Genomic DNA, 17,346 nt, shown 5'->3' on the forward strand with positions numbered 1-17,346 from the left:
TTATATGCTACCTCCTGAAATGGTTGAATGGTGACCAATTCTTTTTGATACAGTGACTCCGTGTATTCCTTCTACCTTCATTTGATGCTTCCTGCATCATTGAATATTTTCCTCATAGAATCCTTCAGTGTTGCAATTCAAGGCTTGAATTTTTTATTTACTCCTTTTACCTTGAGAAATGCTGGGCATGTTCTACCCTTTCTGATTTTCCAACTCTAGGTCTTCACACATTTCATTATGATACTTTACTTTGTCTTCTCAAGCTGCCTTTTGAAACCTTCTGTTCAGCTCCTTTACTTCACCATGTCTTCTATGCGCTTTAGCTACTCTGCATTCAAGGGCAAGTTTCAGTGTCTCTTCTAACATCCATTTTGGTCTTTTTTTTTTTTCCTATCTTTTTAATGAACTCTTGCTTTCTTCATGTATGATATCCTCGATGTCAATCCACAACTTACGTGGTCTTCAATCATTACTGTTCAATGCATCAAATCAATTCTTGACAGGGCCTCTGAATTCAGGTGGGATATACTCAAGGTCCTACTTTGGCTGTCATGAACTAGTTTCAATTTTCTTCTACTGATTTTGCATGTGAGCAACTGATAGTCTGTTCTGCAGGTGGCCCCTGGCATTGTTCTGATATTGAGCTTCTCCATCGTATTTTCCCACAAATGTAGCCGATTTGGCCAGTTAATACGACCATCATTTAAATTTACGCACCAATCATTAAGGCCCCAGATGAAGAAATTCAAGATTTTTACCACCTTCTGCAAGCTGAAATGGATCGAACATGCAATCAGGTTGCAATGATAATTGGTGACTGGAATGCAAAACTTGGAAACAAAGAAGAAGGATCAGTACTTAGAAAATATGTCCTTGGTGATAGAAATGATGCCAGAGATCCCATGATAGAATTTTGCGAGACCAACTACTTCTTCATTGCAAATACCTTTTTACACCACCATAAAGGGCAACTATCAACAACAATGTGTCTGTCAGTTTGTCATACTGTGGGGGCTTGCGTGTTGCTGGTGCTGGAAGCTATGCCTCCAGTATTCAGATACCAGCAGGGTCACCCATGTAGGACAGATTTCAGCTGAGCTTCCAGACTAAGACAGACTAGGAAGAAGGACTTGGCAGTCTACTTCTGAAAAGCATTAGCCAGTGAAAACCTTATGAATAGCAGCAGAACATTCTCTGATATAGTGCTGGAAGATGAGCCCCCCAGGATGGAAAGCACTCAAAAGATGACTGGGAAAGAGCTGCCTCCTCAAAGTAGAGCTCACCTTAATGACGTGGATGGAGTAAAGCTTTCGGGACCTTCATTTGTTGATGTGGTGTGACTCAAAATGAGAAGAAACAGCTGCAAACATCCATTAGTAATCAGAACCTGGAATGTACGAAGTATGAATCTAGGAAAACTGGAAATAGTAAAAAATGAAATGGAACGCATAAACATAGATATCCTAGGCATTAGTGAGCTGAAATGGACTGGTATTGGCCATTTTGAATCGGACAATCATATAGTCTACTATGCTGAGAATGACAACTTGAAGAGGAATGGTGTTGCATTCATCATCAAAAAGAACGTTTCAAGATCTATCCTAAAGTACAACGCTATCAGTGATAGGATAATATCCATATGCCTACAAGGAAGACCAGTTAATATGGCTATTATTCAAATTTACGCACCAACAACTAGGACCAAAGATGAAGAAACATAAGATTTTTATCTGCTGCAGTCCGAAATTGATTGGACATGCAGTCAAGATGCATTGATAATTACTGGTGATTGGAATGCGAAAGTTGAAAACAAAGAAGAAGGATCAGTAGTCGGAAAACGTGGACTTGGTGATAGAAACAATGATGGAGATCGAATTATAGAATTTTGCAAGACCAACGACTTCTTCATTGCAAATACTTTCTTTCACCAACATAAACGGTGACTGTACACGTTTTATACACATGGATCTCGCCAGATGGAACACACAGAAATCAAATTGACTACATCTGTGGAAAGAGACGATGGAAAAGCTCAATATCATCAGTCAGAACAAGGCCAGGGGCCAACTGTGGAACAGACTATCAATTGCTCATATGCAAGTTCAAGCTGAAACTGAAGAAAATCAGAGCAAATCCACGAGAACCAAAAAATGACCTTGAGTACATCCCACTTGAATTTAGAGACCATCTTAAGAATAGATTTGATATATTGAACACTAATGACTGAAGACCAGATGAGTTGTGGAATGACATCAAAGACATCATACATGAAGAAAGCAAGAAGTCATTGAAAAGTCAGGAAAGAAATAAAAGACCAAGATGGATGTCAGAGGAGACTCTGAAACTTGCTCTGAATGTGAAGCAGCTAAAGCAAAAAGAAGAATCGAAGAAGTAAAAGAACTGAACAGAAGATTTCAAAGAGCATCTCGAGAAGACAAAGTAAAGTATTATAATGACATGTGCAAAGAGCTGGAGATGGAAAACCAAAAGGGAAGAAGACACCCAGCGTTTCTCAAGCTGAAAGAACTGAAGAAAAAAATGCAAGCCCCGAGTGAAGGATTCTATGTGGAAAATATTTAACAATGCAGGAAGCATCAGAAGAAGATGGAAGGAATACACAGAGTCATTATACCAAGAAGAATTAGTCAATGTTCAACCATTTCAAGAGGTGGCACATGATCAGGAACTGATGGTACTGAAGGAAGAAGTCCAAGCTGCTCTGAAGGCACTGGTGAAAAACAAGACTAGAGGAACTGATGGGATATCAATTGAGATGTTTCAAAAAACAGATGCAGCACTGGAGGTACTCACTCGTCTATGCCAAGAAATATGGAAGACAGCTTCCTAGCCAACTGACTGGAGAGATCCATATTTATGCCTATTCCCAAGAAACGTGATCCAGCTGAATGCAGAAATTATAGAACAATATCATTAATATCACATGCAAGCAAAATTCTGCTGAAGATCATTCAAAAATGGCTGCAGCAGAAATTCAGGCTGGTTTCAGAAGAGAATGTGGAACCAGGGATATCATTGCTGATGTCAGACGGATCTTGGCTGAAATTAGAGAATACCAGAAAGATGTTTACTTGTGTTTTACTGACTATGCAAAGACATTCAACTGTGTGACTCATAACAAATTATTGATAACATTGCAAAGAGTGGGAATTCCAGAACACTTAACTGTGCTCATGATGAACCTGCACATAGATCAAGAGGTAGTTGTTCAAACAGAACAAGGAGATACTGCCTGGTTTAAAGTCCGGAAAGGTGTGTGTCAGGATTGTATCCTTTCACCATACTTATTCAATCTGTATGCTGAGCAACTAATCTTAGAAGCTGGACTGTATGAAGAAGAACAGGACATCAGAATTGGAGGAAACTCATTAACAACCTGCGTTATGCAGATGACACAACCTTGCTTGCTGAAAGTGAAGAGCGTTTGAAGTACTTACTGATGAAGATCAAAGATCACAGCCTTCCGTATGGATTACACTTTAACATAAAACAAAAATCCTCACAACTGGACCAATAAGCAACATCATTATAAACGGGGAAAAGATTGAAGTTGTCAAGGATTTCATTTTGCTTGGACCTACAATCAACACCCACAGAAGCAGCAGTCAAGAAATCAGAAGACACATCGTGTTGGGCAAATCTGCCGTGAAAGACCTTTTTAAAGTGTTGAAAAGCAAAGATGTCACCTTGAAGACTAAGGTGTGCCTGACCCAAGCCATGGTATTTTCAATCACATCATATACATGCGAAAGCTGGACAATGAACAAGGAGGATCAAAGAAAGATTGATGCCTTTAAATTGCGGTTTTTGCAGAGAATATTGAATATACCATGGACTACAGAAGAACAAACAAATCTGTCTTGGAAGAAGTACAACCAGGATGAGCCTTAGAAGCAAGGATGGCGAGACTAGGTCTTACATACTTTGGACATTTAATCAGGAAGGATCAGTCACTGGAGAAGGACGTCATACTTAGTAAAGTACAGGGTCAGCAAAGAAGAGGAAGACCCTCAACAAGATGGATCAACACAGTGGCTGCAACAATGGGCTGAAGCATAAGAACGATTACGAGCATGGCGCAGGACCGGGCAGTGTTTTGTCCTGTAGTACATAGGGTTGCTATGAGTCAGAGCCGACTCAGTGGCATCTAACAACAACAATAACAGTCAGTTTGATTGCTGTGTATTCCATCCGGTGAGGTCACCATCTATGTTGTTGTAAAAAGACATTTCCGATGAATAAGTCATTGGCCTTGCAAAATTCTATCATGCAATCTCCTGCATTGTTTGTATCACCAATGCCATATTTTCCAAATACTGATCCCTCTTGGTTTCCAGCCTTCGCATTCCAATCACCAGTAGTAACTGTTAGTGCATCTCGATAGCATGTTTGATCAATTTCAGACTGCAAAAGTTGGTAAAAATCAAAACACTTAATAGACAATAGATACATGGAAACTTTGGTGAAGGGTAAGACAATACACAATACTGGGAAAGGCAGCACGACCTGTACAAGGCAAGGTCACAGAAGCTCCACAGATACATCTAAACTCCCTAAGGGACTGAACTGCTGGGCTGAGGGCTGTGGGGACCATAATCTTGGGGAATATGTAGCTCAATTGACATAACATAGTTTACAAAGAATATGTTTTAAATTCTACTTTGGTGAGTAGCGTCTGAGGTCTTAAAAGCCTGTGAGCGGCCATCTAGGATACTCCACTGGTCTCACCTCTTTGGGAGTAAGGAATAATGAAGAAAACTAAAGATACAAGGGAATGATTATCCCAAAGGACTAATGGACCACATCTACCATGGCCTCCGCCAGACTGAGTCCAGAACAACGAGATGGTGCCCGGCTACCACCGCTGACTGCTCTTACAGGGATCATAGAAGAGAGTCCTGGACAGAGCTGGAGAGAAATGTAGAACAAAATTCTAACTCAAAAAGAAGGGCAAGACTTGCTGGCCTGACAGAGACTGGAGAAACCCTGAGAGTATGGCCCTTTCCCCTCAGTAATGAAGTCATTCCTAAGGTTTGCCCTTCAGCCAAAGACTGAACAGACCCATGGAACAAAACAAGACTGAAGGGGCCCACTAGCCCTACGGCAGGGACTGGAAGGTGATGGTGGGGTAGGGGTTGGGATGGGGACAGGAAAGCTAGTAATAGGGAACCCAGGGTTAAGAAGGGAGAGTGTTGACATGTCATGAGGTTGTTAACCCATGTTGTAGAACGATGTGTGTACTGTTTGATGAGAAACTGGTATGTTCAGTAAACCTTCATCTAAAATACAATTTAAAAAAATTTTTTTTAAAGTTTGTAAAAATCTTCGATTTCTTCATCTTTAGCATCCTTGTTGGCATTTGACTCTTATCCTATCACTGACAACATTGTACTTCAGGATAGGTCTTGGAATCTTTTTGACAATGGATATGAATCTGTTCCCCTTCAACTTGTCATTCCCAGAATTGCATACCACATGATTTTCCAATTCAAAATGGCCAATACCAGTCCACTTCAGCTTGTTCATGCCTAGGATATTGATCTGCAAGCATTCCATTTCATTTTTGACAACTTTCAATTTTCCTAGATCCAAACGTCATACAGTCCATGTTCCGGTTATTAGTGGATGTTTGTAGCTGTTTCTTTTCATTTTGAGTTTTGCCACATCAGCAAATGAAGGTCTTGAAAGCTTTACTCCATCCACGTCATTAAGGTCAACTCTACTTTGAGGAGGCAGCTCTTCCCCAGTTGTAATTTGAGTGCCTTCCAATCTGAGAGGCTCATCTGCCAGTACTATGTCAGATAGTGTTCTGCTGCTATCCGTAAGGTTTTCACTGGCAAATTTCTCCTAGATCTCTGAGTCCTTCTTTCTAGTCTGTCTTAGTCTGGAAGCTCGGCTGAAACCTGGCCACCATGGGTGACCCTGCTGGTATTTGAAATACCTGTAGCATAGCTTCTAGCATCACAGCAACATGCAAGCCACCACAGTATGATAAACTGACAGATAAGTGGTAGTCTTTTCCAATACACCCTGGTTAATATAACCAAATCATTGTTGTTTTAAATCTAGTCACCTTGGGAAACAATACACAATGCAATGTTGCCATCTTTTAGAACATTTTTAGAAGCATCTTCCTAACCAACTTCAAGAAACACTCAAAATATGCACTCTAAGCTTGACGGTCATTGGCTACACCATGCAAACCAAATAGATGGAATTAACAGAACTGCGAAAGCGATTAACTTTGTTCCAAGATGAGGTGAGGTTTTTGTGATTTTCCATCAATGTCTTAGACTGGGCTCTCTAGAGGAGCAAAACCAGTGATGCATGTGTATAAATACATAGAGATTTATTTCAAGGAAATGGCTCGCACAGTTGTGGAGGCCAATAAGTCCCAAATTTGTGGGTTAGGCATCAGGCCGGAGGCTTCTCCTGACTCACATGGTTGCAGGGGTCGAGGAACCCAAAATTGGCAGGGCATGAAGAAGGCCGCTGGCTCATGGGGTTGCAGGAGCTGCTGAATCCCAAAATCTGAAGGTCAGACGGTAGGCTTCTGCCTTATGTCCCAAGAACCAGAGGTCAGAGCAGGACGAGTTGGATGCAGGATCAAGAGAAGGCAAGCTTTGCCAGCTCATCCATATATATTGGATGCAGGCCATACCCCCCAAGGAAACCCCCCTTTCAACTGACTGGCTGCTCACATCAGATTGCAAAATGGAGGATGATTACATAATATCTGCCAGACCACTGAGATTCGTGGCCTAACCAAGTTGATATATAACCTTAACCATCACACCTTCTTTAGAAGAAGTTGATATTAATGCTATATGTACAAGACAAAGATAGTAGCAGTAGTACAAGGCACTTGTACAATTCTGAGGTCTTTTCAAGCATGATGACAGATAAAAAACCATTTATCATTCAACAGCTCTCTCTTATGACATTTGTTTTGATGACAATTATGGCCAACATTACTTAAAAAAAAGCCAGTGCCGTTGAGTTGATTCCAACTCGCTTAGTATCTACAATATGTCACAACAACATTATGAGACAGAGATCATTATTATTCCCATTCTACAGACAAAGAAACTAAGGGACCAGAAGGGTAAATAACATCACACAACTAGTAAATGACAGAATTAAGATTTGAATCAGGTACTCAGGCTCTAGAACAAGGACAGCAATCCCCAAACAAAAAAAACTCAGTAGCAGGAGGTAAATGAGGTAAACCCTACAAGTGAAGGATAAGATTCTGTTTTTATTTTAAATTTTGGTATTTTGTTCATCATGCATTTTTTGCATTGCCTTTTAAGAGAACTATTGTATTAAAATATTATTTATCTTGATTACTGATTTTTTGGCTTCTCCTTAAATTTTACATCCAAGCATGTGCCTTGCTGACCTGACCCTAGTCCTGGCCCTGCCCTGAAACTCCATGTCTTTAAAAAGTATGTTCTGTTGTAGCGAAAGTTACCTTAATATTTTTTTCTCTTTTTATGTTCTAACAGAAAACCTCAAGGTAGTCAGGAACTTTTCAAGTCATTTCTTCTGGAGCACTTATTCTTAATTGTCTTCCAAATTTCTTGGCATAGACAAGGGAGTGCTTCCAGTGTTGCATGATGTGATCTGACATGATCAACCAATCAGTTGTAAAATGAGTTTCCTAGGGGGTACAGCCCGTAACCAATGTATATGTGGATGTTTTGGCAAAGCTCTCTGGCTCCTTCTGGATCCAGCACCTAGCTTGTCATCTCTGACCCCTGGTTCTTGGGACTTGAGCCAGCAGCCTACTGTCTGACCTGCTAATCTTGGATTCATCAGCCCCTGAGTTTGACCTGCTAATCTTGGATTCATCAGCCCCTGAACCTATGTGAGTCAGGAGAAACCTCCAGCTTGACACCTGACCCATGGGACTGCATAAGCCATTTCCTTGAGATAAATCTCTTTCTCTCTCTCTCTCGATGTATATATATGCTTCACTGCTTTTGCTTCTCTAGAGAACCCAGCCTAAGACATTTGGTGGATTGCTTGAACTAGGCAGTCTGAAAGTGTGACCAAAGTCAAAATCCTGAAGCCTTTGTTTGCCAAATCTTCGATAAAAGCGGTAAAACGTATGATTAAAAACAGAAGAGGAAAAGTTGCAGAGCTGGTAGTAAACAAAGGCAGATACAAAAATTGAAATATATTTTTAATTGATTTAGGGGAAATATATACAGGCATAGAAAAAGGATTAAAGGAAATAATACCTCAAATTTAAGGTCTCTAAGTGGTGTAAATGGTTTGTATTTCACTGCTACCTTAAAAGTTGGTGGTTTGAGCCCAAGACACAAACCATTCCCAAACCCAACTCTTCAGACAGGGGTTGGACTGGACTATGGGATAGAAAATGATACTGGTGAAGAATGAGCCTCTTGAATCAAGTAGACACATGAGACTATGTTGGCATCTCCTGTCTGAAGGGGAGATGAGAGGGTAGAGAGGGTCAGAAGCTGACGAAATGGACACAACAAGAGAGAGTGGAGGGAAGGAGTGTGCTGTTTCATTAGGGAGAGAGCAATTACGAGTATATAGCAAGGTGTTTATAAATTTTTGTATGAGAGTCCAACTTGATTTGTAAACTTTCTCTTACAGCACAATAAAAAAAAAAAAAATGTTGGTGGTTCGAACCCTCCCAGCAGTATGGCAGAAGAAAAGGCCTATTGATCTGATTCTGTTAAGATAACAGCCAAGAAAACCATATGCTAGCTCTCAGGAGGTGAAGTGCTGGAGTCCAAGATACTTATTCTGTTCTCAGTCATGGGAAGAGGACCCTAGCCTTGGCTGATCCTGGAATAAGGACATGGATTTGGAGCTGCCAAGAAATCTTTCACTTCAGTGTGTGCACACCTACCAATAGAACCTCTAGGGACTATAAGATGCACGGTTGTCCAAAGTAACAGAGCAAGAGTGCAAAAAGCCCCCTTCACACCTAAATCCTTTCAATTCTGGCCCAGAACACTCTCCCCACTGCAAATTCATGTGCAAAAACACATGCCCCTTGGGCAAAAGTTTTGCAATCTGGGAAAAAGTGAGATTAAGAAAATAGGTCCTTTTGTCAAAGGTAAAAAGATTAGAAAGTGACATGGAGGAGAAAAATTCAGGAGGGGCAGGGAATAAGAATGTAAGAATGCTATGGAGGAACAGAAAAAGGCACAAACTCTAGGTCCTGGGAGAGGAGCTAAAAGTGGGGATGGGGAGAACAAGGCCTGAGGGAGATACTCCAGTAATGTGAGGACCCTGAAGAAAGCACCTGGAAGGAAGAGGAGTAGGCAGGAGGACCACCTATCCCCTCAAACAGTCAGGAGGATGAGATGTTGACCCCAGATCCTGAAACGGGAGCCTGGGGAGTGGATTCTGGATCTAAGCGCCTATGGCGACCCCACTGCTGCAGAAAAAATGAGGAGGCAAAATCCAGCATTCCAGGACTCAGGACACTGCGAGGACAAGGGCTGCAGGCGCCCTGAGGGTTGCTCAGGTGCACGTTGGGAAGTTGGGTGTCACTGTGGGTGTGAGGGTTGGGGCACACAGTGTCCATATCAAGGGAACTGCAACAAAGTGGCCACCAGGCCTAGGCCAGGGATGCCAAGTGTCTTAGTCATCTAGTGCTGCTGTAACAGAAATACCACAAGTAGATGGCTTTAACAAAGAAAAATTTATTCTCTCATAGTCTAGGAGGCTAAAAGTTCAAATTCAGGGTGCCATTTCCAGGCGAAAGCTTTCTCTCTGTGTCGGCTCTGGGGAAGGTCCTTGTCATCAATCCTCTCTGGTTGAGGAGCTTCTCAGTGCAGGGACCCAGGGTCCAAAGGATGTGCTATTTTCCTAGCTATTGTTTCTTGGTAGTATGAGGTTCCCATGTCTCTCTTTTATATCTCAAAAGAGATTGACTTAAAACAAAACCTAATCTTGTAGATTGTGTCCTTTCTCATTAGCATAACTGCCATTAATCCTACCTCATCAACATCATGGAGAGAGGATTTACAACACATAGGAAAATCACATCAGATGACATAAAGGTAGACAATCACACAATACTGGGAATCTTGGCCAAGCCAAGTTGACACATTTTTGGGGAATGCAATTGAACCCATGACACAAGGTCACTGAGAGACTATGCAATCTGGGTACAAGTATGATGTTGTGATGTCGAACTTTGCCAGCAGAGGAAGCTGGAGAGCTACTTCTGGAAGAAGGCTCTTCTTCCTGATTCTAGTGTGTGTTCTTTTGTTTTTCTTCCTCTTGTATTATGGAGGGTTAAAAAAAACACAGCTGCCATCAAGTACATTCTGATTTACTGTCAGATTAGAACTGTGCTCCATAGGATTTTCTATAGCTAAAATTTTGGAAGTCCATCACCAGGCCTTTTTTCTGAGGCACCTCTGCATTAACCCAAACCTCCAACCTTTCAGTTATAAGCCAAGCACTTGATCATTTTCATAACCCAGAGACACCCACGCTGGGTTAATTCCTGAGTATGTGAAGAGCAGCCTCCTTCCAGCAATAGCTCTCCAGCTCCCTCTAATGCCCAAGCTCAACATCACAACATCATACTTGGTATAAAGGAGAAACACTTAGAGTACAAGTCCTTCATTGCAGAGCAGGTTCATAAGGGTGAATGTACAGCCAAGAGACGATCATTGATAAGTGGCATATCCCTGAAGTTAGGGTTCCAGATGTGATTTGTTGTTGCTGTTGTTAGGTGCCATTGAAGCGAATCTGACTCATAGTCACCCTATGTACAACAGAATGAAACACTACTTCTAAGCCATCCTCACAATTGTTATGGTTGAGCCCACTGTTGGAGTCACTGTGTCAATCCATCTCATTGACGGTCTTCCTCTTTTTCACTAACCCTCTACAATACCAAACATGATGTCCTGTTCCAGGGACTAGTCCCTCCTGATAACATGTTTAAAGTATGTGAGACGAAGTTTCTCCATCCTTGCTTCTAAGGAACATTCTGGCTGTACTTTTCCCAGACAGATTTGTCTGTTTTTCTAGCAGTCCATGGTATATTCGATATTCTTCGCCAACACCATAATCCAAAGGCATCAATTCTTTTTCAGTCTTCTTTATTCATTGTCCAGCTTTCACATGCATATGAGGTGATTGAAAACACCATGGCTTGCTTGGGTCAGGCGCACCTTAGTCCTTCAAGTGACATCTTTGCTTTTTACCACTTTAAAGAAGTCTTTTGCAGCAGATTTGTCCAATGCATTGCATCATTTGATTTCTTGACTGCTGCTTCCATGGGCGTTGATTGTAGAGCCAAATAAAATGAAACTGTTGACAACTTCAATCTTTTCTCTGTTTATCATAATGTTGCTTATCGGACTAGTCGTGAGGATTTTTGTTTCCTTTATGTTGGGGTGTAATCAATATGGAAGGCTGTTGTCTTTGATGTTCATCAGTAAGTGCTTCAAGTCCTCCTCACTTTCAGCAAGAAAGGTTGTGTCATCTGCATAACGCAGGTTGTTAATGAGTCTTCCTCCAATACTGATGCTGCATTCTTCTTCATATAGTGCAGCTTCTCGTGTTATTTGCTCAGCATACAGACTGAGTATGGTGAAAGGATACGACCCTGACACACACCTTCCCTGACATTTAACCAGGCAGTATCCCCTTGTTCTGTTTGAACAATTGCCTCTTTTTCTGTGTACAGGTTCCTCATGAGCACAATCAAGTGTTCTGGAATTCCCACTCTTTGCAATGTTACCCACAATTTGTTATGATTCATACAGTCAAATGTCTTTGCGTAATCAATAAAACAAGGTAAACATCTTTCTGGTATTCTCTGCTTTCAGCCAAGATCCATCTGATGCTATGATAAATGGAGAAAAGATTGAAGTTGTCAAGGATTTCATTTTGCTTGGATCCAAAATCAACAACCATGGAAGCCGCAATCAAGAAATCAGACGAAGCATTGCATTGGGCAAAGAGATCTCTTTAAAGTGTTAAAAAAGTAAAGATGTTACTTTAAGGACTAAAGTGCCTGACTCAATCACTTCATAATGAATACAGAAGACCGTAGAAGAATTGACACCTTTGAATTATGGTGTTGGCGAAGAATACTGAATGTAGCATGGACTGCCAGAAGAATGAACAAATCTGTTTTGGAAGACGTACTGCCAGAAAGCTCATTAGAAGCAACGATGGTGAGACTGCATCTCATGTACCTTGGACATGTTATCAGGAGGGACCAGTCCCTTGAGAAGGGCATCATTCATGGTAAAACAGAGGGTTAGCGAAAAACAGGAAAACTTTAACAAAATTAATTGACACAATGGTCGCAAAAATAGGCTCCAACGTAGCAACGATTGTGAGGATGGCACAGGACTGGACAGTGTTTCGTTCTGTTGTATATAGGGTTGCTGTGAGTCAACGGCATCTAAGAACAATATCCCTTGTTCCACGTCCTTTTCTGAATATGGCTTGAATTTCTGGCAGTTCGCTGTTGATGAATAATGTTGAATAATGTTCAGCAAAATTTTACTTGTGTGTGATATTGAAGATACTGTTGCATAATTTCCACATTCTGTTGGATCACCTTTCTTTGGAATGGGCACAAATATGGATCTTTTCCAGTCAATTGGCCAGGTAGCTATCTTCCAAATTTCTTGGAATAGATGAGTGAGCGCTTCCAGCGCTGTATCCATTTTTGAAACATCTCAATTGGTTTTCTGTCAATTCCTGGGGTCTCTTTTTTTCTCCACCATATCCTTCAGTGCACCTTGGACTTCTTTCTTCAGTACCACTGGTTCTTCATCATATCCTACCTCCTGATATGGTTGAATGTCAACCAATTCTTTTTGGTACAGTGATTCTGTGTATTTCTTCCAACTTCTTTTGATGCTTCCTGCATTGTTTAACATTTTCCCCAGGGAATCCTTCACTATTGCAACTCAAGGCTTGAATTTTTTCTTCAGTTCCTTCAGCTCGAGAAACACCAAGTGTGCTCTTTCCATTTGGTTTTCTATCTCCAGCTCTTTGCAGGTGTCATTATAATACTTCACTTTGTCTTCTCGAGCTGCCCTTTGAAATCTTCCGTTCAGCTCTTTTACTTCATTCATCATTTCTTCCTTTTGCTTTAGCTACTGGGCTTTCAAGAGGAAATTTCGGGGCCTCTTCTGACATTCATTCTGGTCTTTTCTTTCTTTCAAAAAAATTTTTTTATTGTGTTTTAAGTGAAAATTCACAGTTCTAGTTTCTCATATAAAAATTTATACACACGTTATTATGTGACACTAGTTGCTCTCCCTATAATGTGACAGCACACTCCTCCTTTCCACCCCAGATTTCCCATGTCCATTCAACCAGCTCTTTTCCGTTTTTGCCTTCTCATCTTGCCTCCAGACAGGAGCTGCCCATTTAGTCTCATGTATCCATTTGAGCTAAGAAGCACTCTCTTCACGAGTATCATTTTATGTCTTATGGTTCAGTCTAATCTTTGTCTGAAGAGTTGGCTTCAGGAATGCTTTCAGTTCTGGACTAACAGAGTCCAGGGGCCATGTCTTATGGGATCCCTCCAGTCTCAGTCAGACCATTAAGTCTGGTCTTTTTACTAGAATTTGAGTTCTGCACCCCACTTTCCTCCTGCTCAATCAGGGACTCTCTGCTTTATTCCCTGCCAGGGTGGTCATTGGTGGTAGCTGGGCACCACGTAGTTCATCTGGTCTCAGGCTGATGGAGTCTGTGGTTTATGTGGCCCTTTCTGTCTCTTGGGCTCATATTTTCCTTGTGTCTTTGGTGTTCTTCATTCTCCTTTGCTCCAGGTGGGTTGGGACCAACTTATGCATCTTCGATGGTGGCTCGTTAGCTTTTAAGACCCCAGACGCCACTCATCAAAGTGGGATGCAGAATGTTTTCTCTTCTTCTTTTTTTTTTAAATAATTTTTACTGTGCTTTAAGTGAAAGTTTACAAATCAAGTCAGTATCTCACACAAAAACTTATATACATGCTCCCAATTACTCTCCCCCAATGATATAGCCCGCTCCCTCCCTCCACTCTCTCTTTTCGTATCCATTTTGCCAGCTTCTAACCCCCTCTACCCTCTCACCTCCCCTCCAGGCAGGAGATACCAACATAGTCTCAAGTGTCCACCTGATCTAAGAAGCTCACTCCTCACCAGCATCCCTCTCCAAGCCATTGTCCAGTCCAATCCATGTCTGAAGAGTTGGCTTCGGGAATGGTTCCTGTCCTGGGCCAACAGAAGGTCTAGTGGCCATGACCACTGGGGTCCTTCCAGTCTCAGTCAGACCATTAAGTCTGGTCTTTTTATGAGAATTTGGGATCTGCATCCCACTGCTCTCCTGCTCCCTCAGAGGTTCTATCTTTTGCTCCCTGTCAGGGCAGTCATCGGCTGTAGGCAGGCACCATCTAGTTCCTCTGGTCTCAGAATGATATAGTCTCTGGAAGAACATTTTCTTAATAAACTTTGTTATGCCAGTAGGCCTAGATGTCCCCTGAAACCATGGCTCCCAGACCTCCACCCCTGCTACTCTGTCCCTGGATGTGTTTGGTTATATTCAGGAAACTGGTTTAGTCCAGTTGTGCTGATTCCTCTGTATTGTGTGTTGTCCTTCCTTTCACCTAATTCTTGTCTACTATCTATTTAGTGAATACCTCTCTTCCTCCCTCCCCACCCTCACAACCATCAAAGAATGTTTTCTTCTGTATTTAAACCTTTTCTTGAGTTCTTATAATAGTGGTCTCATACAGTATTTGTCCTTTTGTGACTGACTAATTTCACATAGCATGATGCCTTCCAGATTCATCCATGTTATGAGATGTTTCGTGGATTCATCATTGTTCTTTATCATTGGGTAGTATTTCATTGTGTGAATATACCATAATATGTTTCCTTCTTTTTGCTACTGTGAACAGTGCACAGCGCTGCAATGAACATGGGTGTGCATATACCTATTTGTGTGACAGCTCTTATTTCTCTAGGATGTATTCCAAGGAGTGGGATTGAGGGATTGTATGGTACTTCTATTTCTAGCTTTTTAAGGAAGCACCAAATTGATTTCCAAAGTGGTTGTGCCATTTTACAATCCTACCAGCAGTGTTTGTGTTCCAGTCTCTCCACAGTATCTGCAACATTTATTATTTTGTGTTTTTTGAATTAATGCTAGCTTTCTTGGGTGAGATGGTGTCTCCTTGTAGTTTTGATTTGCATTACTCTAATGACTAACGATCATGAGCATTTCCTCATGTATCCGGTAGTCACCTGAATGTCTTCTTTGGTGAAGTGTCTGTTCATATCCTTTGCCCATTTTTAATTGGGTTATTTGTCTTTTTGTTGTTGAAGTTTTACAGGATCTTGTAGATTTTAGAGATTAGATCCTGATTAGATTTGTCATACGCAAAAATTCTTTCCCAGTCTGTAGGTTGTCTTTTTACTCTTTTAGTGAAGTCTTTCAATGAGCATAAGTGTTTGATTTTTAGGCGCTCCCAGTTATCTAGTTTCTCTTCTGGTGTTTGTGGATCATTAGTAATGTTTTGTATTTCTTGCCTGTCTTTTTAATGGCCTCTTATTTTCTTCACTTTTAATGTCCTTGATGTCATTCCACAGCATGTCTGGTCTTTGGTCATTAGTGTTTAGTGAGTCAAATCTATTCTTGAGATGGTCTCTAAACTCAGGTGGAATATACTCAAGGTTGTACTTTGAGTCTTGTGGACTTGTTCTAAGTTTCTTCAGCTTCAGCTTGAACTCACATATGAGCTATTGATGGTTTGTTCTGCAGGCGGAGGTCTCTGACCTTATTCTGACTGAAAGTATTGAAATTTTCCATCATCTCTTTCCACAGATGTAGTCAGTTTGATTCCTGTGTATTTCATCTGGCAAGGTCCATGTGTATAGTTGCTGTTTATGTTGTTGAAAAAAGGTATTTGCAATGAAGAAGTCATTGGTCTTGTAAAATTCTCTCATGCCATCTCCGGTGTCATGTCTATCACAAGGTCATATTTCCCAATTACTCCTTCTTCTTTGTTTCCAACTTCTGCATTCCAATCACCAGTAATTATCAATACATCTTGATTGCATATTTGATCAATTTCAGACTGCAGAAGTTGGTAAAAATCTCCAATTTCCTCATTTTTGGCATTAGTGGTTGGTGTGTAAATTTGAATAATAGTCTAATTAACTGGTCTTTTTGTAGGCATATGGATATTAGCCTATCACTGACAGCATTCTACTTCAGGATAGATCTTGAAATTTTCTTTTTGATGATGCCATTCCTCTTCAATTTGTCATTCCTGACATAGTATACCATATGCTTGTCTGATTTGAAAGGACCAATACCAGTCCATTTCAGCTCACTAATGCCTAGGATATTAATCTTTATGTGTTCCATTTCATTTTTGACGACTTTCAATTATGCTAGATCCATTCTTTGTACATTCCACATTCCAAATATTAACGGATATGTGTAGCTGTTTCTTCTCATTTTGAGTTGTGTTGCATCAGCAAATGAAGGCCCTAAAAGCTTGACTGCATCCACATCATTAAGGTTGACTCTACTTTGAGGAGGCAACTCTTCCCCAGTCGTCTTTTGAGTGCCTTCCAACCAGAGGAGCTCTTCTTCCAGCACTATACCAGACAATGTTCCACTGCTATTCATAAGGTTTTCACAGGCTAATTTTTTCAGAAGTAGACCACCAGGTCCTTCTTTCTAGTATGTGTTAGTCTGGAAGCTTGGCTGAAATTGGCCCTCCATGGGTGCTGCTGCTGGTATTTGAAATACCAGTAGCATGTCTTCCAGTTTCACAGCAATACACAAGCCACCACAGTACGACAAACTGACAGACGTGTGGAGGATGTTGTTTAGGTCCCCCAATTCATAAAAGATTTTAATCTGGAACTTAGTTATATGGGGAGAGAGGAAGAGCAAAGGGAAGACATGTTTGTTAGTGTGAGTCAGACACACAGGAGGTTTTGGTTCTGCAGTCAGCACTGCTGGAAGTGACTTCCTGTTTCTTTTCCTGATCTGAGCAGAGATAGCAGCTCTCTTGGCAGCTCACTTCAGCTGAGGTTTTGGAGCTATTCCTACAAACTCAACCTAAAGTCTACTTGTTCAGTCCTCCTAATGGTTGGTGGGTGTACCAACTGAATCCATTTTGGCTTAAATCAGTAAGAACGGTTTCTTTTACCCACAAATAATTACTCTGATCAAATCCCAGTAAGAGAACATATTTTGTATGAAGTTGATTCTTTGGAATTCATTGAGGTGTCCTTTGTTGCCTAGTCCATGGTCAGCTTTTGAGAAGGCTTCAGCTTTGCTCAAAAAGAA

This window comes from Elephas maximus, chromosome 4 (genome assembly GCF_024166365.1).
Source record: "Elephas maximus indicus isolate mEleMax1 chromosome 4, mEleMax1 primary haplotype, whole genome shotgun sequence".
Lineage (NCBI taxonomy): Eukaryota > Metazoa > Chordata > Mammalia > Proboscidea > Elephantidae > Elephas > Elephas maximus.